Source organism: Elgaria multicarinata, chromosome 9 (assembly GCF_023053635.1).
Source record: "Elgaria multicarinata webbii isolate HBS135686 ecotype San Diego chromosome 9, rElgMul1.1.pri, whole genome shotgun sequence".
Taxonomy (NCBI): domain Eukaryota; kingdom Metazoa; phylum Chordata; class Lepidosauria; order Squamata; family Anguidae; genus Elgaria; species Elgaria multicarinata.
This window is the reverse complement of record NC_086179.1, coordinates 39145091-39165330: the sequence shown is the minus strand read 5'-3', so window position 1 is coordinate 39165330 and position 20240 is coordinate 39145091. Positions and strand designations below refer to the sequence as shown.

Here is a 20240-nt window from a genome sequence, read left to right as displayed (position 1 = left end):
TCATCTGCTAGACATAGGCCCTATTCACACGCACAATGAGTAATGGTGGGTAGGGTAACAGTGGAGAGGGAAGGGGTGTAAAAACCACTGCAAGCAGGCCCACCACATGACCACATGGTTGCACTACCCACCCTCTCCATTGTTAGGGCACATACATCAGTGCAGTTTACTGTGCACCTGGCCTCCTCCGCAACGTAGCCAGTCAGTTCTAATGAGTGAGAAAAAGTGGCTGCTCGTGCATAGAGAAACTCTGTGGTGGCAAAAGTATCACCGGAAGTGGATTTTACTCTTGCCAGCAGACTCTATAATTGTGGCCTACCAGAGTAAGTTTTAACCACCAGTCACCACATGTCACGGTAAGCCACCCTGGACCTTTCAATCCTACTGCAGCAGGATGGTTAACTGGCATGGTTCCTTAACTGGCATTGTGGCATTTTTATTCCCCCCTTCTCGCAACATGCTAAGCCATCATAGTTAGGCCAAAACTCATAACTACCATAGCTTAGCATGATGTCTGAACAGCGCCAAAGCAGGAGTAGGGCAGCAAACCATGGGGAGAGTACTATCTTGTCCTTTCATCTCAGACAGCAAAATTATTTGAGCCGTCCCTGAAAGTGGAAGGGTTAAGCTCCCCTTCTCTCAATGATACAGTCCTGATTAGAGCCCCCTAAGTCTGCTTTTTATTCAGAAAGAGTCATGGCAGTTCCTAAGTGTACTATTTTTAAAAAGTGATTGTTGTATCCCTTTTGGGCCTTAGCTAGACCTAAGGTTTATCCTTGGATCGTCCTGGGGTCATCCCTGTTTATGTAAATGACACACAGGGGATCCCGGGAGCAGGCAGGGACGACCCCGGGACGATCCTGGGATAAACTTTAGGTCTAGCTAAGGCCTTGGTCTTCACACCCAGAAGGCTAGGAGTATATGTGACCATCCAAGTAATAAATAAATGTAGTGACTGTCTGCATGGTTCTTAACCAAATGGTACTACTCACCACTAGCGTCAAAGCGCCACTAGGCAATTTCTGTTCTTCAGCATCTAATATAAAATTAAGCAATATCAATCAGTGACTACTGTTCTGTTTGCTCACAGATCCCCTTGTTTGCCATCCTGCCTTCTTCCTAGTAAACTAGCTTAGAGCAAGACAAAATACAAGTTCTGCAAAAATTTAAATCTTTTTTAAAATGGAGGTTAAACTAAAGCATTTCTCAAGAATAAAAGCATACAAACAACATTCATGGAACACTTCAAATTTTGAAGAAAACATTTACTTTAGTCTGATGACCTGGAAATTAAACAAGTATATTTGAATGCAGAGAAATGTGACATTAAAACAATTTGCCTTCATAGACCTTCTCTGTAAAGTAGATTTTTATTTATTAATTTATATCATCCATTTCTATCCTACAAATTGGGACCTGCCAGGCAGCTAACAAAACACATTTAAAACACAGCCACGAGTAAACAAAAATTAAAACAATATTTGCAGCAAAAAATAAGCACATCATAAAAGAGACAGCATCAAAATATGGGGAACATTTTAGCTATTCAGTAAGCCTATTGGGGCAAATGGGTTTTACAGCACAATCCTAGATATGTCAGAAGCAAGTCCCAATGAGTTCAATAGTAGATATTTCCAGGTAAATGTGGATAGGTTTACAGACTAAATAAAACATCAAAGGACGGGGGGTATACATGCCTGCCAAGGTAGGGAGTTCTACAGTCCACCCTTCTCACATACCCATGCACTACACCACTATTGTGTGAGACATGAGTAGGACCTCCTTTGAAAGCCTAAGTGGGCAGGAGAGATCATATGGGGGAAACAGCCCTTTGAAAGCCTGATCCCAAACTGTTTAAGGCTTTAAATGTGATGACCAGTGACAATAATATAAAATATAAAATATGCACCACATCCTTAATAACACCAATTGTGTGAGTTTGTGTTGACTACAGGGAAATTTTATTGAATTGTATGAAGAGCAACATGATCCACTGCAAAACTAGTGCTGGCCAGCAAAGAGAAGTGCATGACAATACCCTTTTATTTATTTTATTACTTTAACATCACACCTCCCAAACATGGCTTTCTTTCTTTCTTCCCAATATTTATATACTGTGCTATTTCTAAAATAGATACCAGAGCAGTGCACATCGGAATAAAAGAGTAAAAAGAAAGATTAAAAACAGCAAATTAAAACTGATCCATTTAAAACAAAGGACCAATGAAACAGTGGCTGGTCAGTTAAGGGATGCTTCCTGGGAAAGAGTTGTTTTCAGGAGGTACTGGAAGCAGCATAGTGTTGGGGCCTGCCTGACCGCCAGGGAGTTCCAAAGAGAAGGAAGATGGCCCACTGGGGCATGGGCTCCAGATTTTCTGAGGTGTGCCCCAGATCTTTAGAACTGTTCCAGTTGCCATAATCTACCTTAATACAAGCCTCTTCTTTCCTCTGAATTCAGTAGCTGCGCAGTTACTGGGAGACCTTAAGAGTCACCCCCGCTAGCAGATTAATAGGGAGTGTAGCAGGAATGCACCAGTCTTTTAAACTTAGAAGTGAAACTCCCACCTTTCCTTCCACAGTCTGCTCATTATTTTCATTAAGTCTAGAGTCCAAAATTGCCTAACAGCATCACTGTCACAGCAATTGCACTTGTGCCCTAGTCCATTGTAGACAATGAGACCCTGACAAGAAGAAGAGCAAGCATATTTGCTGCTCACATATTGAATGGAGTGCCAGATGCCTTCCTCATCTGTTGCTTCCTCCTAGGGTGACCATATGAAAAGGAGGACAGGGCTCCTGTAGCTTTAACAGTAATGTAGAAAAGGGAATTTCAGCAGGTGTCAATTGAAAAAGGTGAAATTCCCTCTTCATCACAACAGTTAAAGCTGCAGAAGCCCTGCCCTCTTTTGTATCTGGCCACTCTACTATAGCTAGAGTAGCTTTAACTGTTGTGATGAAGAAGGAATTTCACCCTCTTCAATTGACACCTGCTGAAATTCCCTTTTCCACTTTACTGTTAAAGATACAGGAGCCCTGTCCTCCTTTTCATATGGTCACCCTACTTCCTCCAAACTTAGCCAAGCAACTTATCTTGGGGAAAATAAAAGTGGGTTTGCTTGCAAAAAGGGTTTGAACAAACAGTAATGTTTGAATTTGGAGCGAAGTAATGTATGAGTACATGACTTGCCCTGGCTTGCTTAAGTGTGTCTGGGGCTCCTTGGCTCTGCAATCATCTTTCTCCAATGCACCTGCTTTTTGCATGATCTTTGTGGCCAGATTCTGGTGGGTGCATGGTTGTCGTTGGCATCACGGGTTTGCAGTAGGCTAGAGAAAGGTGAATACACATGGGAGGAGGGTAGGGGCTTCTTGCTCTTTTGTGTTCAAATGCTACAATGCCTTGTGGCACTTTGAAGGCTCACAAATTTACTGTGGCATAATATGTGCTCATGGATAGTCCACTGAACAGTTATTTTGAAGGATGTTGCTTTTCATGTAACTAGAGAAAAATGGCACTTGCTGACATAAAGGTACTAGAACCCTTACAATCTCTGTTCCATCTGATCCCTGATCCCCCAAGCTGGCTTTTTGCCCACATGCGCTACTCTTCCTGCTGCCGCCCTTGAATCTTTCTGCCTGAGGTTTTTCTGTTAAAATTAAATACCCTCCTCTCTCTTGTCCATATATCCCTTTTTACAAATAGGGGTCTCCTTAGGTGTCAGGGTTCTTAAAACACACATATACTTTAGAGCCTGACGCAGCCTGAGACATTTGGGATGTCGTGAAAGAACATCAAATTATTCATTATTTAATCAATTACTATTGTGTTTTCACTGCCAAGGGGGGGGAGAGCTGCTTATAGGATTTTCTGCCTCAAGGGCCAAAACAACTTGAATGGTTTGAGTACTGCTTTGCACCTCAGCTGGGTTTGGGACAGAGGCTCCATTTGCTGCTCTGCCTCAGGCAGCAAAATGTCTTGGGACTAGCCCCAAATTTGGCTATAGAGTCCAGTGGGGTGGGAAAAGGTTATTATTATTATTATTATTTATTTATTTATTTATATAGCACCATCAGTGTACATGGTGCTGTACAGAGTAAAACAGTAAATAGCAAGACCCTGCCGCATAGGCTTACAATCTAATAAAATCATAGTAAAACAATAAGGAGGGGAAGAGAATGCAAACAGATACAGGGTAGGGTAAGCAGGCACAGGGTAGGGTAAAACTAACAGTAGAAAGTAACAGTAGAAGTCTGCCCAACATCAAGTTTTAAAAGCTTTAGGAAAAAGAAAAGTTTTTAGTTAAACTTTAAAAGCTGCGGTTGAACTTGTAGTTCTCAAATGTTCTGGAAGAGCGTTCCAGGCGTAAGGGGCAGCAGAAGAGAATGGACGAAGCCGAGCAAGGGAAGTAGAGGCCCTTGGGCAGGCGAGAAACATGGCATCAGAGGAGCGAAGAGCACGAGCGGGGCAATAGTGTGAGATGAGAGAGGAGAGATAGGAAGGAGCTAGACCGTGAAAAGCTTTGAAGGTTAACAGGAGAAGTTTATATTGGATTCTGAAGTGAATTGGAAGCCAATGAAGAGATTTCAGAAGCGGAGTAACATGGTCGGAGCGGCGAGCCAAGAAGATGATCTTTGCGGCAGAGTAATTATGTGGGGTAGGGAAACAGCTGGGGGTAAAGAGAAATATGTGGAGGGGTGAAACATGTTCAGGATTACATCAAACCTACTGGGTAAATAAACCTGTTTACAGAGATGTAAGTCATGCTGAGTTCATTGGGATTTTCTCCCAAGTAAGTGTATGTAGGATTGGAGTCTTACTTCTTAGTAAATGTGCTCAGAGCTGTAACATACCTTATCCACCCTAAAGAAAGTTTCAATACCTAGACCTAGAGAGAAACCTCAGGACTGATAACTTGGTAATTTAAAAAAATCAGTAACCAAAAATAAAGGTAGACATGCTGGTCCATGAGAAATAAAAAACACAAATCCACAATTAGGCAATACCTTTCTTAGGAATTTTGCTGACAACTCTCTTGGCCTCCTCATCTGTTCTGGGCAATATCCTCCAGTTCTGAGGTCTCTGTCCAGAGCTGTTGTGCTTGTTCCTTATGAGGCGTGGGAAGAGCGAGTGAAGATTTAGCCAGAGGTAAATCCCTCTATGATAAAATGGGGGGTACTCCATAGTAATTGCATCAGTTTGCAGCTTAACAGCATGGGTTATTATAGTCTACAATACATTCCCCACACTCTCCATTCTCTCAGTGGCTTTCGATACCGTCGACCATGGTATCCTTCTGGATAGGTTGTTTGAGCTGGGAGTAGGAGGTACTGCGTTGCAGTGGTTCCGCTCCGACTTGGATGGCCATTTTCAGAAGGTGGTGCTGGGGGATTATTGCTCTGTGCCATGGCTCCTAAGCCATGGGGTTCCACAGGGCTCTATTTTATCCCCTATGCTGTTCAACATATACATGAAACCGCTGGGGGAGGTTATCCGGAGAGGTGGACTGAGGTGTCATCAATATGCGGATGGTACCCAGCTCTACCTCTCCTTTTCATCAAACCCAGGTGAGGCAGTGGCTGTTCTGAACCAGTGCCTGGGCATGGTAATGGACTGGATGAGGGATAACAAACTGAGACTCAATCCAGACAAGACGGAGGTACTGTTAGCGAGTGGCTCATCTGTCCGGCGAGGTGATATTTGTCCTGTCCTGGACGGGGTTGCACTCTCCCTAAAGGATCAGGCCCATAGTCTGGGTGTGCTCTTGGATCCAGAACGGTCACTTGAGGCACAGGTGAACTCAGTGGCAAAGAGCACCTTTTATCAGCTTAGGCTGACATACCAACTGCGCCCTTATCTGGACAGAGATAGCCTAGCTACAGTTATCCATGCTCTGATAACCTCTCATTTGGATTACTGCAATGCAGAAACTTCAGCTGGTATAAAACAGGGCAGCCCGTTTACTAACAGGGACTGGCCAGCGAGACCACATCACGCCAGTCCTTTTACAACTTCATTAGCTGCCAGTCCAGGTCCGGGCCTGATTCAAAGTGCTGGTATTAACATACAAAGCCCTAAACGGCTTGGGGCCAGGTTATAACGCCTTTGAAAATGTTCCGGAAACTTCAGCTGGTACAAAACAGGGCAGCCCGTTTACTAACAGGGACTGGCCGGTGAGACCACATCACGCCAGTCCTTTTTTCAACTTCATTGGCTGCCAGTCCAGGTCCGGGCCCGATTCAAAGTGCTGGTATTAACATACAAAGCCCTAAACGGCTTGGGGCCAGGTTATTTGAAGGAACGCCTCCTCCCATATGTACCTGCCCGGACATTAAGATCATCCACAGGGGTCCTTCTTCATGAGCCCCTGCCAAAGGAAGTAGACCTTCTCGCAGACATTCTGGGTATATGATTGAACGAACTCCCCAGAGAGGTCTGCCTGGCGCCTACACTGTATTCTTTTCATTGCCAGCTGAAGACCTTTTTATTTTCTCAGTATTTTAACACCTAATTTAACTTAAATTTAAATTTTGCTGTTTTAATGCTGTATTTTAATCCTATATCAATTTCTGTTGTCTGGTTTTATCCTGGTTGTGCTTATTATATTGTATTTGGGTTTTTAGATTGTTGGTTATTTTATTATGTTCCTCATGGTTAATTTTTGTGAACCGCCCAGAGAGCTTCGGCTATTGGGCGGTATAAAAATGTAATAAATAAATAAATAAATTACCCATGTGTCATGTTCAGTTTGCAATTAATCTGTAAATGTTTAAGGGGCCTTATAGTTTTTTGCTGGTCCATCCTCCCCATCTGGATTTAGGCCTGAAAGACCAAGGAAAAGTGTGGGCGCTTGGAGGATAAGTCTTCAGTAAGCACAACTTGGGACATTCCACAGTTCTGCCCTGAAAATAAGGAAGATGTTAATTAACTAGCCTTCTATAAAAATTAAATTATAATAATTACTTATAATTATACACATATATTTGCATATATTAATTAGCACATGTAAATTTGTGCAATTTTTTTGTCCTATGGGCCTGAGCCCCAGATCTTTTCAGTACCTACCACTGCTCCTGCTCCCCAGACTACCCAGATAGACAGCCCAGAAAAAAACATGGTTGATGGTATTGAAAGCCACAAAGAGGTCCAGGAAAACCAACAGAGTTGTACTCCCCACCACCACCACCACCACTTCCCACCCTCACCTTCCATAAGTCATCTACCAAGGAGATGATAGCTATTTCCATCCTAAAATTAAGTCTGAAACTGGATTGGAATGGATCACTTAAGCCTTAGCTAGACCTAAGGTTTATCCCGGGATCGTCCAGGGGTCATCCCTGTTCATGTAAATAACACACAGGATATCCCGGGAGCAGGCAGGGATGACCCTGGGATGATCCCGGGATAAACCTTAGGTCTAGCTAAGGCCTCTGAGATGTGCCTCTGGACCTCTTGCAATGATACAGAGGATCTGGAAATTGTTTCTAAAAACATTTCCACTCCAAGCAATTGTTTGGATTATTTTGCAGTTGGGCTGGCCTGGTCCTCTGACTTGCAGAGGTATTATGGAAAACAGAAAATGCTCTTTGGCACACTTTGTTTGATCATATGAAAAGTCCCTAAGAAGCATGAATTGATGATGAATTGTCTATAGGGATAGACCGATTTTAATCTTGCAAAGGTAGTGTGTTTTGTTTTGTTTTGAGGTCAAGCTTGTTTCATCCCATTTCCTCATGAGTTTACAATTATTATTATTATTATTATTATTATTATTATTATTATTATTAAAAACTTGTATGGAAATGTGTGTGTTTTTGCATGCTCCTTTCCCCTAATGTATACATTAATATATCCACATTTTAAAGTGTCTGCATTTTTCACAGGTGCTTTTTATTGCTGAAATGCAGTTGTGTGGACTCGGTTCTCAAATATACACATTCCAATATATGCACATTCCAATATATGCACAATTGTCCTGAGATAAGCTGCAACTGAAAGCTCAGAAATATGTGGATTTCAGAACACAACTCTCACCTGAGATCACTGAAAGGCTTGGGAGTTACAGGTAAATCTGTAAAAGAAAAAAGAAAAACCCTTCAAGGGAGTGAATTTCTCACCCACCCCTAGTTGTGACATCCCTTTTCTCCTGGTTGTTTCTTAGGGAAGAGAAGAGTGCCACCACACAACACAAACAAAATTTGAATTTACATGAACTTTTAATACATTAATCAAAGTTTCATTATAAAATTAAAGCACTCTGGCAATATTTCATAAAGTGCCACCACCACTTTTACTTTTGGTGCAACCTTTTCCCTGTGAAATCTGCTTTTTCTCCGTTACTATTTTTTTTTCTTTGCCATTGTTTCCATTTTTTCCTCGTTTCCATACCAAGCACAATTTCTGCGTCCTTTAACTTGATTCTCTCCCTTCCCCCAACCATTCCAGTTGTTGCTTTCCTAGCTCTCTGTGGAATGCTCATGCCTTGAAGCCCTCACAGTTGCTAAGCAACATCTCTCACTTCTCCATGTGGCTAGCTTCCATGGCAACATCTCCCCATTTCCTTTCTTTCAGCTGTTCGCTACCATAGCACCCCTGTCAATGCAACCATCTGTGGCAGGGAGCAGCCAAAACCTACCATGAAATAATTCCATTTTTATCTTGTTCTTAACGTTTTGCAACAGAGTGTCTCAAAAGTTTAGCTGCAAGCACTAGTTTAGCTGCAAGCACTATCAAACAGGAATACTTTTTCATTTCTGGTGTTGCCTAAAATATTTGGGGGGGGCCTACTCTCCAATCATAGTTGATTATTCTAATTACGTCCAGTCATTATAATGTATAGCATGTGGAAAGTGTTTCACAATTCCTGTTTCATTCATTCTCAGATCAACTCTGGGAACAAATTTTATTCCCATTCCACATGCCCCATTCATGGCTGATGTGGACTTGGATCAAATTGATCAAATTTAGGATTTACCCCAGTAAATCCAGCTAGCTAATAGTCTGTGAATATATCAGAAATATTCATTATGAAGTAATTTGCAGGGGTGGCAACCAATGAAATCAACAGCACCATGTACACTGATAGTGCTATATAAATAAATAAATAATAATAGAGAATGAAAAACGAGTCATGTAATTACACAGTCTTTCACAATCTGTAAATATTTAAATTAAATTCTGTAAACATGAACACTTCAAACCTTATACCACTGCTCAAATTCTGCTCCCTGAATTGTCTTTTATTCTCACACCAATTTTGAAACTACTATTTATTGTCCAATATATTTAGATATGTATTAAAGTGTCACACATTAGAGAAGCACTTTCCCTCCCTGTGTGGTAAAGGCTTGTTGGAGGGAGAAAAGGAGTTAAGGGATGATGCCCCAGCACTCAGTACAATTTTCAAACAACAAATATGCATTGCCGCTAAAATTACCCAGGAAAGCGGGGAGAGGCATATAGGCAGAATACATAGTGTTCAGAGGTGACAGAGTCCACTACAGGCTCACCAGGCAAATAAATGTCACCATGCAAGCATACAATATTTGCAGATAAAACGGAAGCAGAAACACGCTCAAGCTGCACACAGAGAAAATTATGGTAAAAATCTGTAGACTAACAATACATTTGGAAAGCAAGCAGCTTGTTGCTTTTCTCTCCTCTTTGTTTCTCCCCTTCTTCTCTTTTCCACTTGGAAGATTACTGGCAGAACCATACAACAGCTTCCAACACATTTGATGCAGCCGCATAGCACAGAACTGGAAGAATGGAAAGTATCCCTAGGAAAGACAGTTCTTAACCCATACACCCCTTCACCTGTATGTAAAGAAACACTACACTCATTTCTCTGCTGTGTATCATGTGGCTTTCAAAGGTATAGGAGCTCTACTGGGGCAAAAAAATAGGAGATAACACAGAGAGTACCCAGTGCCGTCTTAACGCATGGGCACGCTGGGCAGTTGCCCGGGCCCCCCACGAGCATAGGGGCCCCATGCTAATCTATGCACAGACCAGAGGCACATGTTATATTGTCCAAATGTTTGTATTGATTAATCTTTGCTGTACAGCATGTTTTTTTTAATGTCAAAATACTGATTTTGTTGGAGGTACCAATAAATATAAGTTTATTTTATTGATAATTTACATTTTTATTCCTGTGAGTGGTTGTGTAGGCAGGGCCCAGAGCACTGCTTTGCCTGGGGGCCTATAAGGCTGTTAAGACGGCCTGAGAGTACCCTGCACTTGGCTGGGGCTTGCATGCCCTGGCAGCGCTTGCATCCTTATTAGGACATAAGCATCATGGGAAGAAGGCATCCTATTCAGCTGCAGCTTGCAGAACTGGGTCTTACAAGGGCGAGTCTCTTCCTGCACCACTCAGATCCTGATCAGGATGTAAGGGGTTCTAGGAGACACTTGACTCAGCAGGTCCTACAAGCCCCAAGCAAGTCCCTTCACATGCCATTTGCGCCCTGACTGGTCCATGAACAGCACATGAAGGAGGTGCTTGACTTAGCCAGTACTTGCCAAGTGCTCAGGCTGAGTCCCTTGCTCTGTGCCTCTCTCTGCATGGAGGATGGAAATGGGTGGAGCAGTCCCAATGTTGTCATGAGAGGCAAGAGTCTAGGGGAGGGCAGGATAACACAAGCATTGTGATTTCAGAAGCAGCCTTACTGGCAGACATTCTGGGTATATGATTGAATGGCAGCTGGGTGCCTACTCTTGCACCTCTGAACCTTCAAACTCTACATGGTTCCAGAAGTCTTTTGGGGGTCTTGGGAACCCCAGCTTTAAAAGCTTCCTTTTCTGCATTCCACTGTCAATGGACACTGCCTAGTTAAGCTGTCCCATAGCCGAGGGAAGTTTTTATAGTCTGTTGGAATATACCCTCATGCTAAGGAATCATTGTGTTCACCCCTTATGTTTGGACCAAGCATAAGGAAGGTAAACGAAACTAATCCCTCTCACACACACTCACACACCAGCTTTCCAATTTCAACTGCAATTCACCCTTCTCTCTGTTTCTCAGGAAACTGAAGCAATCCATCACAAAACCTCAGTACAGGATCACTTCTTATCCCCCACTCTCTCTCATCTCTGTGACAATCTTCAAAGTTCACTACTAAATTGCAATGCTGTTATTCCTTCTCAATAAAACTCAGTTTCTGGAAACATTCTGATCTTGTCTCTGTTGCTTGTCGCATACCTTTTGTGGGCACTCCACTACCTAGCCTAAACAACTGAAAGCTGCTCATGCCGTGCTCCTTTTTTATTGGAATATGAGAAGTCCTCTCAAGGATCAATAAATGGTTAAAGAACAAGTTTGTTGATGACATCAAATTATTTAGGGTGGTTAAAACAAAAACGAGATTGTGAAGAGTTCCAAAAGGCTATCTCCAAATTGGGAGAATACAAATCTATGGTGCAATGACACTTAAAATACTGTGAAAAGTTATGGTCACCGCACCTAAAAAAAAAGAAGAAGAATATTGTAGAGTTGGATAAAGTGCAGAAAAGGAGAAGCAAAATTATCAAGGGGATGGAGCAACTCCCAGGAAAGTTTACATCTGGGATTGTTGAGCTTAGAAAACAACAACAACAACAAAACCAGGGTGTCCATTGAAAGGGGTTTTCTGGGGGAACAAAGGGCAGGAGATGCCTAGGATACTTTCTGAAAAGAGAGGCGCTGGGCCCTGGATGGCCAGGTTTAGGACAAGGTGGAAGGTCATAGAAGAATGCAGAGCTCTTGGCAATATTCAAGAGTTCCATAGTTCAGGGGAATTAGGGATAGGTACTATCTTTTCCATGTCAGTTGAGGGTGGCATTCTGTTCTGGCAGTCAAGCATCCTTGTTCTGCTTGTCAACCCTTTCTGATCTTAGCAACTACAAACATACAAGATGGAAGTTGAGGTACAACGGAAATGTGACTTTCCGTTTTCAGTACATCCTGTATGATTAGTTGTAAATAAGTTTGCTTTCAGCTATACCAGAGTTTCAGTTGGTCTGTAGAGGTTTAGGTAATGTGTTTTACATTTCCTTGATTGAATCACATTCGTTATGTTGACTGTGCTAACAAGTCTATCTATGGTTAAGTTAGGATATTTCTTTACAAGAGTGGTAGTTGCTAAAAGATATGGTTAAATAGGCTGCCTAAGCCTATTGCAGAACTCCCGTATCCCAATTCATCTGCCCTCTCCCTGCTCTTTTAAGTTGTGAAGCAGAATTGGAGTCCTGCAGGAAACAAGTGAACAATATGTAAGTACATCAGTGCACAAAACTCCATTCATGTATGGAGCTGAAATCACATAGTATTACTGCATTCCATTTCCTAGCATCTGTAGCAAGTTCTGTTTTTCATCCAGCTGGAGAAGGGAGCATTAAGAATGGAATTACAATATTTCTGGAGCACAAGACGATTCCTGCAGTGGAAATGGGGCCTCTGGCTCTGCTGCATTCCATTGTTTCACCTCCCTCAGCCACAACGTGACCCCTGCTTACTACAGTTGGTGGGGAAAGGAGGCAGGATAGCTTCAAGCACCAAAACCTTCTTGCTGGCCATGAACAGGTGGCTTTTGCCTCCTGAGTCAAGGCAACTAACAACTCACATATACTCCACCACACCTTTTTTGCAGCACACAGGATCTTAAATGAATGCAGCTTGGCCTACTTTATTAGGTTCATTCTTTTTTGTTCAATAAGATTGGCAGTGATTGCTGGAGAGACTATGATGAGTTATCATGTGGGAGTTATCATGTGGACTACTCGTTAAACAGGGGCATTGCTAGGGTTTGACATGATCACCAATGCTGTTTAATATTCATGAACCCATTGACAGACATCATCCATAGTTTTGAGATGAGGCAACATCAACATGCGGATGATACCCACGTCTGTATATCTTGAACTAAGCATCTGAATGCAGCTATCTCTGTCCTGAACCAGTGTCTTGAAGCTGCAGTCCATTGGATGAGGAAGAACAGATTGAAACAGAAACTAGTAAAGACAAAGGTGATACTGGTAGGAAATGTTCATGGCTTGGAGTGGATAAAACTGTGACCCTCTCTGCTCAGCTAAAAATACTGGATATATTTCTAGACCAAGTGCTGCTCTTTGTAAAGCTGTTTGGAGTAGTTGCTAGCAGTGCCTTCTTTCATCTAAGATTAATATGAAGACTTTCCCCATCCTGGACAAGTCTGAACTTTGTATGCTGATCCAAGCTTCTGTAACTTCTAGGCTTGGTTACTGCAAAGTGTTCTATGTCTGGTAGCTCTTGAAGATAATTCAAAGGCTTCAACTGCTGCAGGAGACTTTTGCATGCCTCCTAACAGGCGTAGGCATTGCATCTATCAGCCTGTTCTGCAGTTACACTGGTTACCAATTTGCTTCTAAGCTCAATTCAAGATGCTGGTTTAGACTTTAAAGCCTTGCATGTACTTGGACCTTCCTATTGAAGGGACTGTCTCTTACCTTAAGAGCCCACTCACCAACTAAAATTTAATCAACAATTTTTACCCTAATTAAAATAGATCAGTTTTGTTGTTTATTCTGTCCAAACAGAAGGTTAGAGTGATAACCGTAGTCTTTTGAGCCTTCTCTGTCATGGCTCCAGAATAATAGAATCTTCTCCTTGAAGAGATTGGAAGAGATATCTTTTTACTAAATGTTCAGAGTGATTATAAAACCTACCTCTTCTATGTAGCCTTTGGACGAACTGATCGTTTTTCTGTGGTAGTTTAATCTCGAATAATTTTATTGTTGTGACTTATTTTTCTTTACAGTTAATTTTGATGTTATTTTTATTGTAGTAAACTGCATTAAGTTGCTAAGAAAAGTGGTACAGAAGTATTCTAAATAAACAAATAAAGTACATTTGAACTGAGCAAATTGGAAAGATGGCTCTTTCCCTTGGTTAAGCTTGGCCTGAACTTCCCAAGGAAATTTTTGATACCAATAAAATAGCTGCCCAGTCTATACTTCCAAGAGCAAGGAGGCTGACATTCTTTGACAAAAGCTCAATCTGAGAATTGTATGAGAATAATAGATATTTCAGTTGGATTTTCTATTTTCCTAGAGCCAATATAATTTCTAAGAAACTGGACTGATCTTGCTGTGAATCTGATATTGTTGGTGTATTTACTTCTGCATCCTTGTAATAACAGCTCAACTTGTAAATTCCTATAATCAATTTGTTAAATGTGGCATGACAAAATATAGCTAGAGCATCCCAGGACATATCCTTGAAAATTGGAACGGCTACAGTATGGTATTTGAGCACAAGCTCCGAATCACAACCAAGTCAAACTGGGAGACCTGATGCAAGTCACTCTCATTCAACCTCAATCCTCACACCATATGTAACGGGGGGATAACAATAATGACCATATTACAAGCTTGTTGTATCAATTACCGACATAAAATCTTGTGGTTTTAATTGTTATGAACCACCCAGAGAACCTCAGCTATTGGGCAGTACAGAAATATAATAAACTATGTGAAACAGAGTGCGCATTTAAGAAAGCACACTATATAAACAAACTCATCTAGTTCTTGAAGCTACATTTATTAGTCCACTGTAAGAAATTACATGGCCTCCCAAAACAATGCGAACTTGTTTCTTCTTGTCTTCAATGTACATGTTGAATAATTGTTTCCATTATTTTTGTACTTAAATCTTATCAGTGCCAAGTAAAATATCCTTGTTACTACTAAAGCTTTAAACATAACGCTTGTTTATATCAGGGATGTGGAACTTCTGGCCAAGGATTCGGCCTGACACAGGAAGAACAGCCACTCCTGCTGGCGCCAGTGCTCCTTGTGATACCAGCTGAGTCCTTTTGCGCAATGCACAAAACATAGGGAGGTGCACGCCACCCAAAACCTAATTGAATTCTAAGAAATTGGACTGATCTTGCTGTGAATATGGTAGTGATCGTGTATCAGTTGCTATTCCCAGTGCTGGTTGGCCTTTTCTCTGTGTGAAACAGGTAACTTTTGTGCCTTTCCCAGCATGGAGAAAGGTGAAATGCCCAGGGAGAGCGGCGATGACATACCCATTGATGTCATCCAGCCTAGAGAGCCTGGTGGGGTTCTGCACCCCTGGTTTATATGGACTAATGTGGCATTTTCAATTTAGGTTAAAAGTGATAAATGCAATTTCACTCTCTTATTCACCCACTCACCAGATCAATAATGGACTCTCTAATCTAGGCACCCCTAATTTAAATGCCTTATTCATGGCCTCATGGACAGCCTTGTAGCTTCATCCCACCAGCCTTATATTGTGCTTCTGCAGCAAATTCTATGCAATGGACTCAAATGACGCGGATGTTATAGTCTGCTTTCACTGTGAAGGACTCCGATGATGTCGACTATGTCCTGCTGTGATTGCAGTTCTTCTGCCCCTCATAGCGAAATATTTTGGTGCGCAGAAAGTCTGGTTCTTCCGGTCTTGCGAAAGCACATTGCTCAAACTTTAATATGTATTTTCAAACATCGTTTCATTGCGCTGTTTTGTGGGCATGGTTTCAAAGGGGGGGTATTGCTGACCAAAGAGAGAAGTGTGCCAGTTGAAAACCTTTCCTTCTCCTGCTTCCGAAATCCCCCATTCTCTCCTTGCAGGGGCAACAGGACCGGCTAATGCCCAGTTTAACAAGCAAAAAGCAGCAGCAACAACCCTCACCCAAAAATATACAGGACTGTGAGGGAGGAAAGGAAGGTGTGTGTGGAGGGGGGGGGAGAGAGACTCTTTAGATCTGTGTGTGTTTTTAGCAGAGCCTTTGCTTCAAAACATGAGCCTCGTGTGGCGCAGAGCGGTAAAGCAGCAGTTTCTGCAGCTGAAACTCTCCCCAAGGCCTGAGTTCAATCCCAGCTGAAGCTGGTTTCAGGCAGCCAGCTCGGGTCGACTCAGCCTTCTATCCTCCCTAGGTCGGTAAAATGAGTACCCAGTGAGCTGGGGGAAGGTAATAATGGCCAGGGAAGGCAACGGCAAACCACCCCACTATAAGGCCTGCCAAGAAAACGTCAGCGAAAGCTGGCGTCCCTCCAAGAGTCAGTAATGACTCAGTGCTTGCACGAGACGTTCCTTTCCTTTCCTTTCCTTGCTTCAAAGCATGTGAAAAGTGCACCTGCTTTGCCAGCAGCACCCTCATTTTTAAAGATAAAGAGATCCAAATTGTCACAGTAGAAGGTCTTAAGGAGGGCTTTCAGTATACCAAATTTTAATCAGATTGTTTCATCCATTGATTATATATGATTTTTTGATTTTTTCCTCCCTTAAACCCTTACAGTTTATAGTTTTCCACTGGCTATTCAAAGCAATACAAGGCTGGTCAGTTTCACACAAATACTTCGTCAGTTTCAAGCGAAGTCCTTTGGCTGCTTCTGAATCCTCTTTGTGTGTGTTGTGCTTTTCCATCCTACTCTGCCCTTCCCCTACCCACTCCTTGCTCTCCATGGGGGTGGGGCTCCTTCCCTTATTGATTCATTTCCCTAAAAACATGTGTTGCTCTTGTTCTTATTTGAATGGGAGTTGGTGGGGGAAGGATACAGATCGTACTTCCATTCCTTTGAGGATGTGAAGCTGAGTGGGGGATGGCAGGAGACACAAACAGGGGGAAGCAGAGATGGAAACATTCTCCATGGGGGAGATCCTGCATCTCCCCACCTTTTTCTTTTCTTTTTAACAATGGGGGGTCCAGGTTTTATTGGGAGTCCCCACATGGGAAAGGATGGCTTAATCCTAATTTCTCTGACATTGGAGGTCCTGGCGCTGCATTTGAAGTCTCCTCCTCCATACACTGGGAGTTGAGATGGCCACTTCCTACTTCACTTTGCTTCCCCGCCCCACCCACCCACCCACCCTTTTTAGCTTTTTTAAAAAGTTGCAAAAATTAAGACTGCAATCCGAGGGGCTCTAATTTGGAAATGCATTCCATTGAACTCAGTGGGATTTATTTATTGAGTAAGCATGCAAAAGAGTTGACTGCAGTCTTATGTAACGTTCTACTTTGGCGTTCAGTAACAAGAGAAGCAAATCCCAATCCCTGTTGTCAGAGGGGGAGTTGTCCGCACTTCAAACAACCAATAAACAGTAGGAGGAGGTACAAAGAAGATCTGGGGGGTGGGGATAACAACATGTGTGAGTGAACCTCAACGGACCTCCGCAACGCGCTACAGCAGAGGTGTAAGTTTACAACTTTTCATATGTTATATAAGCACTATATAACCGAAATGGGATAATTCGAGGGTAAACCAGAACAAAAGTGTATGTGGGATGAACCTCTTGGGCAAGCTTCTGCAAATAAAGGTTGTATGTAGCTTTAAATCTCTCTCAACCCTATTCATGCCATTTGTCAACACTGTTAATGCAGCACAACATATGGATGAGAAACTTAGTCTTTCTAGTTAATGTACATTTACATTTATATTATAATTTTAAAACATGTGGAAAAATGACTACAGTTCTGCATGGGACAATATCTATCTATAAAAAGTGCTACATTATTGTGTGGCGTGTTGGAGGTGCTGAGCTATGAGAAGAACTTTGTGTTGCATCGCTAAGCAAGACAATAAATACAGCTGATACAGTTGGGATTGAAAGATATAATTGCTGAAGCAGCCAAACCACTTCAGGCCGATTCAGCCCAAAGGCCAGCCACTGCCCCCCACCTTCTTGCTTGCCTGTCCACGGGACTTACTTGAGGCCTCTGTGTGTGCCAGCAAGCCACCCAGCCTCCTCTCTGGGCTGCCATAGATTTAGTGTTGTAAAGTTGGTTTAGTGTAGAGGTGGCCAGGCGGCTCTCTGGCATGTGCGGTGGCCTCAACTAAGTCCTGCAGCTCGGTGGGCAGGCAGGGAGGGGGGGCAGAATGATGCACTGAAACTGTTGAATATGCAGAAAAACCTGCAATGACTGCTGGTTTGCTACCAAGCCAGGTTCAAAATATTACTACTGACACACAAAGCTCTAAAAAACCCTTATCTGAACAACTGTCTTTCTCTAAATAGGCCCATTAGATCACTATGATCTTGTGTCTATGCCACATCCTGCAGAGCACCAGGCCTTCTCTGTGGTGGTTCTCACCCTCTGGAATGACTTCCCCTTTATGATATGTCAGGCACCAATGATCATGTGCTTGATTATTAAGAAGTTACTTGTTTACCTTGGCTTTTCCCAACCATTAACTTGTCTCAATGTTGTTGTACTTACTTACATAATGATGTATTGTTACTTGCGCTCTATATGGGGTTGCCCTTAAGGCTGCTCCGGAAGCTGGAGCTAGTGCAAAATGCAGTAGCTCAGCTGTTGTCAGGAACTGCCCCTTTTCAGCATGTAACTCCTTTGCTGAGGGAACTGCATTGGCTACCGGGCCAAGCTGAAGGTTTTGGTACTAGTATACAAAGCCCTAACAACATGGGACCAGGATATCTGAGAGAGTACCTTTTCCCTTATCAGCTTGCCCAGTCACTGAAGTTATTAGAGGGAATGCTCCTGGTGGTTCCACATGGACCCATGGCCCAAATGGAGTCCACAAGGAGAAGAGCCTTTAGTGTGGTGGCCCCTTCTCTTTGGAACTCCCTGCCAGGTCAGGGAGGTGCCAACACTGTGTTGCTTCTGGGAAATATTCATCAACTGCACAGCCACTGCTTTTTTATTGGTATTCTGTTTTAAAATGAACAATTTTAAGTTGCTGTTTTAATCTTTTTACTGTTCTATTCCTATGTTCACCGCTCTGGAATTTATTTAGCTATAGCGGTATATATTTAAAATAAATAAATGATGGTGTATTGTAAACGGCTTCAAAAAATTTAAAATGACAAGCATATAAATATTTTTAAATAAGTAATCAAATGAAAACATTGGACAAATTAAACTACAATACAAACCGTTAAAGCATTTTTAAAACTAACCCACTGTTAATTTTGTCACATGGACTAAGAAGGAAGTACCTGGTTGGAGCTTCAGTAGCCTCTGCCCAACCTGACAATTTATTGCAAGAGGCTTCTGGACTCCAGATCAGATTGCTTTGTGAAGACTGCAAATGCAGGAATAAGCAGATATCCTGCTGCTGTGCTTGCAGTTCTCTATACAGTGGCCATAGTATAAAGCATAATGCACCACCGTCCCTGATAAACTCAACCCATAAGGGATGACAAAAGAAAGCACTATTCTCAGGGGCATTCCTTTGTTGGTACTCAATAGGGCAGCCTAGCCAGGAGTGCTGATTTGATATTGAACCTGGCAGGAATTATGCTTCTCTTAAATATTTTCCAGATGATTGACCAGTGTACCCAAACTGCAGTTTTTCCTAGTATTGTATACTTCCACAACTTCCTAACTCTGATGTATCCATTCCCACATGATTCTCAGTATATCTTATGATAGTATTGCTATAGGGCTGTTCTGTAGGGGAGCTATATAGAGTACAGAACAAACTGCTGGACTAGACGGACCCTTGGTATGATCCAGAATGGTTCTTCTTATGTTTTTAACAGAAAGCATGTAGGAAGAGGTATAGGAAAATCAGTTATGGGGAGAGCTGGCAAAGTGGTGGTGAAGAGCAAATAGGTTATGTAGCAAATTAACTGTGCTATTTAGCCCCAGTCTGACCCCCATCAGACTGAAGAAAATCGAGCAAATCTGAGCTGCATCAGGTTCCCAACCCACTCTTTAAAAATGTTAAATTAGTATTCCTTTCCTAAATCTGTACAGCATGGGAGTGTCTGTGAACTTAGGACAAAGAAGATTTTAAGTGCTTAAAATGTTGACCAAATCCACAGTATTTGTGAAAAATGCGAGTGTTATATATTTAGAAAAGCATGTTATGTCAACAACAAAATACTGGAGCATTGAGTACTAAGTACTGTGCTTCAGTGTGGTGGGTAAATGAGGTCTTGATGACAAAAGATTAAGTAAAGTTATCAAAATCCCCTCACCCACAGAAAAAAACAATTGTGTCTTTATCATGCAAAATAGCCACTTTGGAGACCAGTAAATAAAACAAGGACAACTGAAGTAATTTTCAAATGAACTACAGCCCAGGCAATTAAAGCCCAATCCTAAAATATCCTACTCACAACACTGTGTAAAAATAGATAAAGTGCATGTCACTAAAAAATAATAAATGTTAATGCTTAATTGAAGTTGCAATTCTATACCCACTTACCTGGGAGTAAGCCCCAATGAAGTCAATCAGACTTACTTCTGAGTAGACACATATCAGACTATATTGTAAGGAATCAAAATGATTT

At 42.1% G+C, this 20240-nt stretch overlaps 1 long non-coding RNA gene across 1 annotated transcript; it reads right to left on the bottom strand.

Moving 5' to 3' along the window:
- Positions 1 to 5112: 5112 nt before the first annotated feature.
- Positions 5113 to 20240, bottom strand: LOC134404106 (uncharacterized). Its single transcript, XR_010025848.1, has 3 exons — positions 20156 to 20240; positions 8030 to 8066; positions 5113 to 5153 (listed from the first exon to the last, which is right to left on the bottom strand). It is a non-coding gene; the product is annotated as an uncharacterized LOC134404106 (long non-coding RNA).